The 14,492-nt window shown below is 39.2% G+C and overlaps 2 long non-coding RNA genes across 4 annotated transcripts; one reads left to right on the top strand and one right to left on the bottom strand.

The window, feature by feature from the left end:
• The first annotated feature begins 63 nt into the window (after positions 1-63).
• LOC124394278 lies at positions 64-7,188 on the top strand. Of its 3 annotated transcripts, XR_006927471.1 has the most exons (5): positions 74-663; positions 904-1,072; positions 1,341-1,461; positions 2,015-2,076; positions 6,595-7,188. It is a non-coding gene; the product is annotated as an uncharacterized LOC124394278 (long non-coding RNA). The 3 variants fall into 3 exon arrangements; XR_006927470.1 differs by having other exon boundaries at positions 64-663; positions 1,341-2,076; XR_006927469.1 differs by lacking the exon at positions 6,595-7,188 and having other exon boundaries at positions 78-663; positions 2,015-3,125.
• A 171-nt stretch (positions 7,189-7,359) lies between these two features.
• On the bottom strand, positions 7,360-12,834 carry LOC124394279. The gene is made up of 3 exons (XR_006927472.1): positions 10,869-12,834; positions 10,218-10,310; positions 7,360-9,691 (listed from the first exon to the last, which is right to left on the bottom strand). It is a non-coding gene; the product is annotated as an uncharacterized LOC124394279 (long non-coding RNA).
• Positions 12,835-14,492: the final 1,658 nt, after the last annotated feature.

Below are 14,492 nucleotides of genomic sequence, written 5' to 3'. Positions count from 1 at the left end.
TTTGTTTATGAGTGATTCGGCTTCGCGTCACGTGTGGGAAGCACAACCAATAAGGTGGCCGCTTTTTGGAACGACGAATCCAAGATGTCTGCGCCCTTGATGTCAACATCGAGTAGCGAAGAAGAGGAAATTACTGTCAGACCTCATTCTAAACTCCGTAAAAAGGATTATAAACAATGCTACATGCATCTCGCGTCCATAAAGAAAGAAGAGACGAAGGATTTTACACACACACGATGGGATGCATACAGAAATAGCGTCAAACGGTGGCTTGGTTTGCATGGTGAGAATCAGAGAATAGCCGAAACATACAAACATTGTCTAGAAATTGAATTTGTTCGGGAAATGTTCCCGAAGACGCTGGATTTCATTCCACTTGCTACAGGGGTTTCATTGACAAAAAGCGCCTGGATGCGGCAGAGAAACGAGTCATACAGCATCCTGAAATTCAAGATGCTCACAAAGACCAGTCTGTCATCGAGTAGTAGTACCTCAACAACTGAATGTCCTAAAAAGAAACGTAGGTCCATGACGGGCCAGTAGCTTGTGCAGGTCCTGTGCTTTCTGCCTTGTGCATCATTTATAAGAAAACGGACAAGTACATTACTGTGGCAGGAAAACGAAAGAAGGACCATCTTTCACAGGCAGAAACGTGGTGTGCAGGTGGGCACCCACACACACACACACACAAGTTTTAACTTTAAAGTTTTATGCTATATGCTGGATATTATGGCTACATTTTAATTACAATTACATAATTTATGTAATGTTTACAAATTATTTATTGTTTTGCATACAGCTACAACCAAAATACTCAATATTGTTTAACGGTTACTCGTTTTTATATAATGTTTTTTATTTACAATCTCGTTTTGTAATGTATGATATGATATTTATTTACAGGCCAGTAGCTGAAAGCTGCTGAAATGAAGGAAGACACTAGCATTCCTGTGCATATTCAACACAAAGACTGCGTTTCTCTGGAGGTGCGATACCACAAGTCCTGTTGCAGACAGTACACCAGGTTCTTGACGAAGTCTACTGGAACAGTAACTGGGACCTCAGAAGAACAGTGAGTTAATATATTGCATTATCAAATAATAATTAAAAATTAATTAACATCTATCTGCATAGTCTGTATATTTGTCTGTAAACACAGTTTTGACTGCACAACTCAGTTATTCAATATGATCAAATGTGTAGTGGTTTGTGAGGGGGTGAATGAACAAGTAATGTTTTATTACCAATTATAATATTGTATATTTAAAATGGAAGCCAGTGTGAAAAAGTTATGAAACAAAGTAATATCTTATATAATCTTTTGTGTGTTTTCTTTTTAGAAATGAGCCAACCTTCGATGTCGGCTACAAGATCTTCTGTACAAGCGCAACATCAGTGAGCTGGTTTTTGTTGAGACACTGTCTGCAGATAAGCTGATCAACAGGCTCCCTCATCCATCAGGTACAGAAACAAGAGTCAACTGAGGTAACTAGCCAAAGTGACGGTGAAAACACGTCAAGTAAAACAGCCGGTCCTCAAAGACAAACTTCAGTGGGCTCTATCAATACTACAGAGGACACAAGGACACAATATAGTGCAGCATTAATATTAAAGATGCTCCTATGTGACTCTTCCAGTATGACATGTCCATTGCCACCCACATCAGATGATTTAAATGCGAGTGAAGCAAAATCTGTTGTGCCACTCGAACTGTACAATCTAATTTCCTGGATTATTGGTGCAACTGAGGAACCAACACTGGCCCATTAGGTTGATATTACAGATGATTTGAGCCTAAAAGTGATATCTATTTGTCAAGACATTGTGTATCTTGCAAAAAGGGAGTTTCCTCATTCAAAGCACCCCCTTGCCTCCCTATCAAACAGTATCACCAGTCTACAAAGCAAGGACCAAAGAAATTTTCATCATGAAAGTGTTCCATTACAGGTAGACACATACAAGTTGAACACAATGTCTGCTGCACAAACTGAACTGGCATATGTTTTTTTTTAAGGTCCATAGATGCTGAAAGATGCACAATCCCAAGCTGGACAGGTTTCCATACATTGCTTCAAGGTGATGGCACTCTGCAAAAGTCAGCACTATATTGTCTTCCAGTCATTGAGGCTTTACCAACAGAGATGTCAACAGTAAACACAATTGATGAAGTGTCCAAATTGCTGATCAGCTAGAATTGGACCATATAGTGTTAGTTTTTGACCAAGCTATATATGCCAAAGCTCAGCAGATCCGCTGGAAAGACAATGACTTTACTCAGCGTATAGTGATTAGACTAGGTGAATTTCACACATGCATGTCCTACCTGAGCATTCTAGGAAAACGGTTTGGAGATGCAGGACTGCAAGACATACTCATTGAGTCTGAAGTTGTTGCCCCAGGATCTATCAGTGGAGTGATCAGTGGTCATCACTGCAGTCGCAGCATGAGGGCACACAAACTTCTATATGAGAGTCTGCAACACATTGGATTTCTCACCTTCTTAGACTCTTTGCCACCAGAGGAGAGAAATAAGTGTATGGATGTCATTCATGAGATCAAATGTGCATTCCAGGACAGAACCATGGATGTTCTGTGCGCAAATGAAAAATTTGATGAAAATGTTGACGCTGGATATTGTCTCAACATGAAAGGGCTGCCATAGCAAGACAATGTGAGGCAATGGCAAATGGTAAAACTCCCAATATAAGGAAACGTAAAGACATTGACAGCACACAAATTCATGCTGATGAAAAGGCTGTGACCAGAATAATTTCCACCCTAGATTGCATGCTGAATCCATTTGACACACACCAAGATGGCATTGTGTGTCTTAGCTCTGGGACAGTTGCAGCTAAAGAAATCATGAGGGATTTGTATACAATCGTCCCAAGCCAAAAGAGTGTTTAATTTAATACTTTCTGCCAAAGGTTTAATATATAAGGCAAACAAGAGTGGCGACAGGGGACAGCCCTGATGGCAGCCTCTTTGGATCGAAAGACTACTTGATAGTAAACCGTTAGTATTAACCACAGCTGACGGGCTAGAGTAAAGAAGTCTCACTAGTTTGATGAAGTTAGAGCCCAAATTGAATTTGTCCAACACTTGAAATAAAAACCTCCACTCAACCCTGTTGAATGCTTTCTCTGCATCCAGAGATATTATAGCAGCCAGGTCACCATCTACAGTCAGATGCTGTATTATGTTCAACAGACGACGAACGTTGTCTGAACCATAACAGGATTTAATAAATCCAGTTTTGTTTGGTTTAATGATCTTAGGTAAAATCTTCTTCAGGTGACGAGCTAAGGCTTTGCCACAATTTTGAAGTCTACATTAAGTAAACTGATTGGGTGATATGTGGCACAGTCTAATGGGTTCTTTCCTTTTTTGAGGATCAAGCTAATTGAAGCAGTCTTGCCAGACTATCAGGTTATCAACTACTGGCATGAAAATAGGGGACAGCACATGCCATTTGTAAAATTCCAGAGGGAAGCCATCCAACCCTGGAGCCCTCCCACTAGGCATAGACTGAAGAGCGGCAAAGATTTAACCTTTTGTCAGAGGGGTATTGAGAAAGGCCTGGTCCTCGTCCGAGATTGAGGGTAGGGGTATCCTATCCAATAAAAGTGGCAGGGTCTTGGGGTGCACAAGAGGAAGTGTACAGATTCTCATAAAAATCTTTAAAACTAGAGTTTATTTCAGCTGGATCATGTGAAAGTACTCCCTCAGCGGTTTCAATGGCCATAATGAACCTTCAGCCTGTTCATATTTGAGTCGAAATGCCAAGAGATGACTAGCTTCAATCCCATACTGATAAAACCTTTGCCTGCTGAACATCACTTACTATTTACATGTTTTGAATAGTTTAAGTTTAGTTTAGATCTGGCTGCAAATAGAAGATTCCACTTGTTTTGCAGGGGTGAAAGTTTATGAATCAATTCCAAACTTTTAACCTCTTTCTCTAATGTTTTCCTGTTCTCTACTTCTAGTAACTACTAGTTCAACGGTAAAAGACCTGGGAGTTATTTTAGTTACAAAAACAGGCTTCTTTCACCTTAGAAATATTTCTAAGCTAAGAAACATGTTATCTATATCTGATGCAGAGAAGCTCGTCCATGCGTTCATGACCTCCAGAATAGAATATTGTAATGCATTACTAGGTAGTTGTCCTGTATTATTAATAAACAAGCTTTAGTTAGTTTAGAATGTGGCAGCCAGAGTTCTTAAGGAAATAATAACCCCAATCTTATCGTCCCTACACTGGCTACCTGTTAAGTTTCGAATCGACTACAAACTACTGCTTCTTTCTTATGAAACACTAAATGGTTTAGCTCCCATGTATCTCTCCAGTCTTTTAACACGCTACAATCCGTCACGCTCCCTGAAATCTCAAAACTCTGGATTTCTAGTAGTTCCTAGAATAGCAAAGTCCACTGAAGGTGGTAGATCATTCTCACATTTAGCTCCTATACTTTGGAATAGTCTTCCTGACAGCGTTCGTGGCTCAGACACACTCACCCAGTTTAAGTGCAGATTAAAAACTTATCTTTTTAGCAAAGCCTACACTTAACATATGTCACATATCATAAACTTGTGCTCCAGAACATCTGATCACATGCACACTATCAACTTGTGCTGTTAATATAATGAACAGCAGCTACGCTAATTTATCTCCACTGCTTCTCTTTCTCTCCCCATCCCGAGGCATCCTGAGGTTTAGCCAGCTCCAGTCACGTCCCACCTCATGAAGATTATGGACCTTTAAATAAATAGATGCGGAACTCGCAAACTACACGTACCACCCAGAGACGTACCAGTGCCAATTGGATCCCACTACATGTGTGGAGTTTTGACATTGGACCTCCTGGAGTATTTAAAGGCTCTGGCATGTAGAAGCTGGTGTTGGATTTGTGATGATTGAAAATGTTGAGCTATTTTATAAGTTGCTCAGTAGCTCCTAGTTTTATAACCACAATGACTGTATAAGACTGTAGAAAGAACATTACTTATAATCTTACATTCCAGTGCTCATGTTAGTTCTCACTCTCCAGTGTTCTGTATTGTTTAAAGATTTATGATCACACTCTTGATGTCACCCAAATGAGGATGTGTTCCCCTTTTGAGTCTGGTTTCTCTCAAGGTTTCTTCTTAATGACATCTAAGGGAGTTTTCCCTTGCCACAGTCACCACGGCTTGTTCATCATGGATAAATGCACACCATTCACCTTGACTATTAATTTCTGTAAAGCTGCTTTGAGACAATGTCTGTTGTGAAAAGCAATATAGAAATAAACCTGACATCAGTGCTGTGTAATGTATTCGAATGCTGTGGACTGACAGAAGTAAGACTAAGACAACATAACCGGCTCTCCTAAACATAAACAATAATCCCTGCCAACCCCCCGCCCTATCCCCAAATGATAGGGCTCACATATCAACTCGTCACACACACCATCCACCAACACCTCCATTGACCACCCAGAAACACGACAGACAGAAGAACCCCCTAAAAACTCCTAGAAATAAACAAATAAAGTCCACCCTAATAACCATAATAAAAAAAAATATTAATTCAATACAACCTATAAAGAAAGAGAAGAAAAAAAAATGTGGACATGTATTTAAATGGCTTTTTAAAAATAAAAAATAAAAAACTTTAGTGCAGAACCGGCATAACAGTCCTAAATAGAGAACCGAAGTTCGTCCCAACAAACAAAATTCCAACGAGTGGTCCTGCAACACCTTGAGAAAGCCATATAACTGTGTTCAAGGTTAGTAAGTGATTACTCGAAGTGATTAAAGGAATGGGAAAAAAAGGGAATAATCTTATTGTCTACGGAAAAGCAAGAGATCACTCGGCTGCGTCCAGAAACGTAGTAGCTGCCTCCACAGTGTCAAATAAAATTATCTTTCCATTGTTTAACAGCAGAGTCTAGCTGGATAAGCAAAAGCAACAGTATACCCCTCGATCCACCATTCTTTTACATACGCCTCCAAACGCTCACCGTTCTGGGAAGTCTGTGAAAAAGCGTAACGTGGCACCACTATGGTTTACCGGTGTTTTCCTGGCAGCTCCCAAAACCGCCTCTCTTACTGGGAAGCGGAGGAACCGCACAATAACACTCCTTGGCTGTGCGTTCAGTGTTAATTGAGTGACTCATACTCGAATTCAGTGACTCGTACAGTGAGAGCAGCGAATGCATTCTCGAGGACTGCAACAGAAAAGCTAAATTTTTCCTAACTGTCCCTCAATACCGTCCAGCCAGGTACCCACAGCCCTTATATCACTCAAAATAAGTTAAGTGTCCGATTGTAGGCTAGCACTAGCCTCTTCCCCTTCAACGTCACTGGGTTTTTCTTTTTCTCTTTACTTTTCTGTAATCTTGTTGACGAAAAAATAGGAAAATCCTTATCCCCACCACTTTCCAGCTCCCTTCACACTATTGAAATAGCACAAATTATACAGAAAATGGGGCTAAAAAAAAAAATACAGAGTTCTAAAGCGTAGCAAAACTCTTAAGCTGCCATTTTTTAAGGGTCATGTGACCACCTTAATCATAATTTAATAACACATTTTCCATTTTCCCCCTACAGGAAAACAATGGAGTCGTTGGATTCTGGTTGCTCTGCACAGGGGCTGTGCAACACTGGCACCTTTTTAGCCTGACCACAATATTACGCTAATGCTACCACAAGCACACTAATTAGACAAGTCATTCTGTCACATCACCTCCCCCTTTTCCAGGCAGGGAACTGACCAGGTAGACGGCTTTTAGATTCTGGTTGTGCTTTACCACAAAATCTGATGGCTGCAGGGAACAGTACCTCTGTGGAGTACTGGGTTTCACTTGGTAGCTCAGGAATGAGATTGTCTCTCTGCACCAGCATCTCCTTGGGCCAGGACAGCATCTCCTTGGCCAATTTCTACTGCAAAAGCATCCACTTGGACAATGAATCTTCTCCTAAAATCTGGACTCTTTGAAATAGGGCTAGAATACATCTTCTTCATTAATGTTTGACAGCCACTTCACATTCCTCAGTCCACTGTATCAGGTTGCTTGTGGTTTTGCTTAGTAGGTTGGCCAGCGGAACTGAAAAAGTCCCACTAAGTAACATGCATAGTAAAAGAAAAACGCTATTGTAAATTATTATATTTCTGTTCGTGGACTTGTTTAAACTAAGTGTGTGTGTGTGAGACAGTGCACACAATGTTCATTGTTGAAAATGACTGGCCTGTGGTCTTAAAACTGTAGGAGTCAATTTCTGTCATTATGTTGGTGTGTGACATTTACTATAAATCTGGCTGAACAGAGGTGTGTGTGTGTGTGTGTGTGTGTGTGTGTGTGTGTGTGTGTGTGTAAGAGGAAGGGATGGGTGATGTTCATGTGTGCCCATGTGTATGATGTGGCTCTTTGCGGTAACACAGTAAAAAAATGTGTCTCTCTGTCTCTGACCACCCCTGCTCTAAAGACTTGGTCCATTAGCCTTTGAATGACTGCAAGCACCCTATGTAGGCCAAACGGTAGGACCATGAACTGGAAAAGTCACAGCCAGATCCGAAATGCTGTATATGGTCTGGATGCTTTTCTCAAGTGTGATAAAGGGTTACGAGAAGAAGGGAAATGAGAAGATTGTTAGTGGATGCCAGGAGCAGCAAGAGTACCTTCTGTCTTGGTTAAAGTTCTCAGGACTGGTCTATTGACTGCACCAGGTCTTTTAGACTTTTTTGTGCCTGCTGGAGGTTCTTCTGGGCCATCTTTCTGTTTCTCTCTATGCAGTCTCTCATTTCCAAAACATACTGGATGATGCCTATCTCTGCTCTTGTTGTCTTCTCTGACATAAAATTTTTTCACAGGTGATCCACTGGCTCTTGGAACTGCAATCAATATATAACCCACTTCTTAGGGGTTTATTTAAATGCTGTCTAAAGCAAAAAACCTAGGTTCCCGGCAGTTAAATGGTGAATTTGCGGTGTTTTAAATTTCAAACAGTTGTAAATTACTTTCTTTTTCCCTTATACAAATATATCACTTAACAATCACTATAAAACTGAGTTATGTGAAACAGATCCTATTTATATTTCAACAAATGAGCTGAGAATTCACAACCTTGCCATAGTTTAGAAACACACTTTAGAAACCAGAAGGAAATATCAAAAGCCTGACATGAATTTTTAGAAAGAAACCCGTGATCCACACTTTATAATGTCTCTGCCAGTCCTTTATGCAAATGTTTGCAATGTAACTCGTTGGGGCCCAGTTCGTTGGTGCACATTCACAGCTGACGAGTCATGAAAATGTATTAACTTACAGCCATCCGATGATAACGAGCCAACATTGAAAACACTCATGGCATAAATGCACAGCTTTCGGTCTCGATCAGTCCCTGGCACACGTCGTAAACTCATCGATCAAAGTCCAACGATGAAACCAGATGTGTCCAGTCAAGAACAAACTCAGCACCATGAGTCCACGATGAACTTCATCAATGCAGTCACTTTTTGCTAATGTAAATGCCTCTAGCTGTCGGCACATACAGAGTAACATCTACCTCAGTATTTCTATCTTCAGCTTCTAGCTGAACATCGAGAACTTCACTCTGACATGGAATTACTGGTATTTCTAAAACACTGCGAGCATCACCAGACTCTACAGCATTCTACAGGGGTTTTGTTCTGTATCTCCTCATTCACTTGAGAAGAAATGTTTGCAACATCATCAGCATGAAACCCAAACTCACACTGTGGGAGCCATCTGGTTTCATGTTTTTTATTGTTTGTTTTTAATTGGGACAATAGGTGTCACGCTAACCTACCTGGGTTCACGTAATATAGGTACACTGAAAACCCTAATAAGTTCAATGAACTCAACCTATTGAGTAAACTCGTTTACTCAATTGAATTGAGTAATGGATTTTCTTTAACTTGTTTATTTAAGTTCACTTAACTTGGTGCTCATGTAGACTGTACTTAAATTGTTAAGTTCACTTAACTTGGTGCTCATGTAGACTGTACTTAAATTGTTAAGTTCATCTAACTTGGTGTTTTATAATTTGCTCTTAAACTATTAAGTTCACTTACTTACATATTCAAGTCAACTTAACAATTAAACTGAAATTGCAAATGATTATAAATTGAATTGACTAATATTATTGTTCTTTTGACTGTTAAATCTTTATTCAGTCCAAAAAACACATTGAACATCATATTGAACATTGAACATGTATTGTTTATACGTTAAAACATTTAAATTTCAATAAATAAAACACAACTGGTCACAGCCACACTCTACAAAAATGTACAGATAAATGAATTAAATTTCAGTGTAAATAAAAAAAACCATCAGAATTAACATCACCTTAACTTCTGCACAACATCACTGCTGCAACTTTGTGCACATAAACAACTAAACATTTTTAACAGTAAAGCTGGTTTGCCAAAGACTGTACTTTGGGCTATAAAATCAAAAGTGTTTGCAAGGGATTTGGGGTAATTCAGGTCTAACGCATAAATTAGCCCAAAGAGGACACACATTGCTTGTGTGAGGTCCAGCATCTTGTCCATCACCATTTGACCTTCAAGAATTATGCTAATCGAGGAATTGAAATGCAAGGAGTTGGGGGGCTGAAGATCGGTGTGCTCAAATAAGATCCCCACTGGCACATCAAGGATAGAATTGCGATGATCAGACACCTAGTGAAGACAAGAATAAATCTATATTGTGGTCATGCATTTATTGTAGAACATCAATGCATATTTAGCAGATTTCACACTAAATATATGCACATCACTTATATTGACATTGTTATCAGCCACATACTACCACATTAGCCACACACAAGTAAGCACAAAGCAAATTGTTTACATATATAAATGTATTTTTATTATTCATAAATGTTTTGCAACAAATATACATGTGTAATAATGTATATATACATACATACATACATGTGACCAGGGCAGCCAATTTTTGTACCTTATTTACTCTTGTACCTTATTTACTCTTTTCTTTTGAAAAGGCACTGACAATGCCTTTGTCAGGGCATTGACAATTCTGTTCCTTTGTTTCCTGAGAGTGTTGTAAGATGAGTACATCTTAAGCAAATTTTCATTTAGGGTGAACTATTGCTTTAAAATCAACATGATCCTGAAATACTGAGACTGCTGTGAGCACAGGTAGCTCTTAAAATGTAAACAGGTTATAATCAGATGAACTTACCAAACATGACTTAAAAAAAGCAGACTCATCATCCCCGAGCAGGACAGGCAGTCCTCGCAGCACAAGGGTTCGGACCTCAGTTGGCTGGGCTGACTTTACAAGAAAACATACAATTCCATTAATGCCACAACCATTCACAATTAATTTGAAATGAATGTTGAAAACATGAAAGGCTTTCAAGTTGTCTTATAGTAAATGAGACTAATAATCACTTACCTCAAGTTGCTGTACAAAACATCATAAAGAAAATTATATTTTATTATAATTAGTAATATTCAAAATTACTGTTTCATTTAAACCAGCCTAAACCAGCAAAAACGGATAGGTTAGCTAGACAATTAATTATTGATGATAAATGTGAAGATGGACTGCTAAAGGACACTTTTTTCTTCCTAAAAACACACGATTAACTAATGTATAAAGAATTTACATCTTTCAAGTCAAATTCAGTTTCTCAATATGATTTCTAAAATAATGTTCACAAAATTGATAGCGATGTTAGCAAAGTTAGCAAATGGGAAACACAACGTGTCTGAAAGATTTGTAAGGATGACTGGGCGGTTCTTTGTAAAATGTAAAATTAAGTTTTAAACATATTTGACAATTAAAATAATATATTCAAGTTAATTTCTGCATAATAACTTTACTTACCGAGTTTAAAATGGCGAAAGACGAGAAGAACAATTCCAGAATTTTCCGGCCTCAGCAACAGGCATTAAGGACCGCCTATAGGATTATTCTACCAATCACTGCATTAGTTCTCTTGTTGCCAGGCAGAAGTCCTTAAATAACCAATCACCATGAAAGGAGACCAGAGTGGCTATTTTTATGAATCAGGATTTTGAGTTCATAACAGTCAAAATTTTAAGTTGAAGTATTTTGGAGCTAAGTAAGTTAATCTAACTTATATTTTTGAGTTAGGGTTAGAAAATACAAAATTTCAAGTAGTGTCAACTCAAGATTACTTGATTATTTAAGTAATGACAGAACTAGGGTTTACAGTGTAGGAACGCTTATGTGGGCATCAGGTGTTGCTTGACGGAGGGGGAGCACACATAGATTTTTGACCGCTTTGAAGAGATCACTGAATGTGTGTTACATTGGGTAACCTTGGCACCTATTGTGTGTTTTGTACCTTATTTGTGGATATATGTGTATCTTTATGGATTATTGCAACAATATGGTGAGAATAAAGAATCAATCGTGAATAAATCCGAACTTCTCTTCGTATGTATGGACAACAAATGCGCGTCAATAAAGTGCCCAGTCTAGCAATCACTGCGGGCTTCAAGTAAAGATTTAGCCCCTACACACACTCTGAATCTGAAGAATTACAGCCTCACAGTAAGCCGTTAACCCACATTCAAACTATGGTAGTGAATTTTCTGATCATACCTTGCTTTATTAATCTGATTTAGCTTCTCAGCCTGAGCTAGCTGATGAGCTGTCTGTAATTCCTGCTTCATCTTGGACACATACTTCAAGTACGACACAGGTGATGTATTATCAGCAGAGATACCAAAACAAATATCAACAAGTAATCTAGCCTCTCTGCTGAACATCAAAAAATAAAGAGAGTAACCAGTAGCTTTGTTCGAAGTACAGTTATACGCATGTACCAGATGCGCTATGTGCTGACTCCATTTTATTTTCTGACTAGGCTTAAGGGTACCCAGCATGTTCAACAAGGTCCTGTTAAATCGTTCAGGCTGGAATCACCTTGTGGGTAATAAGGTGAGGTTCTAGATTTCATCCCGCCTAGCATAGTCAGCATGTCAGATTAATTAATTTATTAAATACTATTCCCACAAAGTCTTTGCCACTGTAGAAGCTTTCTGGTTTCTCGGGGGAAAAGCTTGCGCGTAACGTGTGTAATGGTCAGTAACCATCAATACATTACACACATTCTGAGAATCGGCTTCGATGGAGAGAAAATCAATACATACCAGGTCCATAGGTCCTGAACTATGCATGTGAGACAATAGAGCAGCTCTTTGGGGCAAAGTCTTCCTCTTGATGCAGCGTTCGCATATCTTACATCTACATCACACTTCATGTGTTTCTTCTGGATGTTACTCTAAGGTTTCTTATCACAAATAGCCTTCCACACTCCATTATTCCTCTGGGCCGTTTGAAGTTCACTTCGACTAAGCACAGATAAGTGATTTGCAGCTACTTCATTAGCATGAGAGTACGCTTTAGGAACAGCCGACATACGTATGTGCCCTGGCCTGTTGTATCACACAAGGGTAAGAGACATTCCCCATTCTCCTTTTTGCAGACAAAGTCTGACAAAGAGCCCTTACGCCCCTTGGCAGGTGGATTTTTGTTTATATTATTTGCAGTACCTGCAGAGGAACAATTCGACACAACTTCAAGAAATCCTTCACGAAATGCTTATAATACCCACAGTACGCTAGAAAAGATGTGAGCTCTGTCACAGTCTGGGGCTGAGGCCAGGATACAACAGCATCGATTTTAGAAGGTTCAGTGGATATTCCATTGTGTAACACAATGTGCCCTACGTAGTTCACCGAAGTCCCACCAAACTGACACTTGTCAAGGAAGATCTTCAGGTCAGATCAAGTGAAGTGAAGTAAAGTTTATTTCTATAGTGCTTTTCACAACAGACATTGTCTCAAAGCAGCTTTACAGAAATCAACAGTCAAGGTGAATGGTGTGCATTTATCCCTGATAAGCAGCCGTGGCTAATGTGGCAAGGAAAAATATGTCATAAGGAAGAAACCTTGAGAGGAACCAGACTCAAAAGGGGAACCCATCCTCATTTGGGTGACATCAAGAGTGTGATCATAAATCTTTCAACAATACAGAACACTGGAGAGTGAGAACTAACATGAGGATTATAAGTACTGTTCTTTCTACAGTATTATACAGTTATTTGTGGTTATAAAAAATAAGGAGCTACTGAGCAACTCATAAAATAGCTCAACATTGTGATCATCACAAATCCAACACCAGCTTCTCCATGCCAGAGCCTTTAAACACTCAAGGAGGTCCAATGTCAAAACTCCACACATTAAGTGGGATTCAGCTGGCACTGGTACGTCTCTGGGAGATACGGGAAATTTGCGAGTTGCACATCTATTTTTTTTAAGGGTCCATAATCTTCATGAGGTGGGACGTGACTGGAGCTTGCCAAACCACAGGATTCCTCGGGATAGGGAGAGAAAGAGAAGCAGTGGAGAGAAATTAGCGTAGCTGCTGTTCATGATATTAACAGCACAAGTTGATAATGTGCATGTGATCAGATGTTCTGGAGCACAAGTTTATGATATGTGACGTGTGTTATGTGTAGCCTTTGCTAAAAAGATAAGTTTTTAATTTACACTTAAACTGGAAGAGTGTGTCTGAGCCCCGAACACTGTCAGGAAGACTATTCCAAAGTATAGGAGCTAAATGTGAGAATGATTCCTGCCTTTAGTGGACTTTGCTATTCTAGGAACTACTAGAAGTCCAGAGTTTTCAAATCTCAGGGAGCATGACAGATTGTAGCGTGTTAAAAGACTGGAGAGATACATGGGAGCTAAACCATTTAGTGTTTTATAAGTAAGAAGCAGTAGTTTGTAGTCGATTTGAAACTTAACAGGTAGCCAGTGTAGAGATGATAAGATTGGGGTTATATGATCATATTTCCTTGACCTTGTGAGAACTCTGGCTGGCGCATTCTGAACTAACTGAAGCTTGTTTATTATTGATGCAGGACATCCACCTAGTAATGCATTACAATAGTCTATTCTGGAGGTCATGAATGCATGGACGAGCTTCTCTGCATCAGGTATAGATAACGTTTTTTAGCTTAGAAGTATTTCTAAGGTGAAAGAAGGTTGTTTTTGTAACTTGATTGATATGATTTTGAAAGACAAGTTGCTCTAAAATAACTCCCAGGTCTTTTACCGTTGAACTGGTCTAAATGCAGGTTGAAATGCTGGAGCTTCTGTCTACTGGTTTTTGGGCCAATGAGCAAAATCTCCATCTTATCAGAATTTAATTGTAGAAAGTTATGAGTCATCCATGGGCGTAAATCCGAGGGTCCCCCCCCCCCCCCCCGAAAAAAAAAAAAATTATTTACAAAATTCGCACTCTCCATTATATGTATTCTCTATTATATGAAAAATATATGTATGTATACCTAAAATATTTCTGTAAGTAGAAAAAAAAACAAATGCAAAAACTGCATTTAGAAACAGTTGAGTCCCCCCTCCCCTTCCTCACAGTGGTTTGACCCACTGCCTGTTTTCTCAGTTCATCTCACCT

The sequence above is a fragment of the Silurus meridionalis genome, chromosome 12 (genome assembly GCF_014805685.1).
Source record: "Silurus meridionalis isolate SWU-2019-XX chromosome 12, ASM1480568v1, whole genome shotgun sequence".
Lineage (NCBI taxonomy): Eukaryota > Metazoa > Chordata > Actinopteri > Siluriformes > Siluridae > Silurus > Silurus meridionalis.
This window is presented reverse-complemented; position numbering and strand designations above follow the sequence as displayed.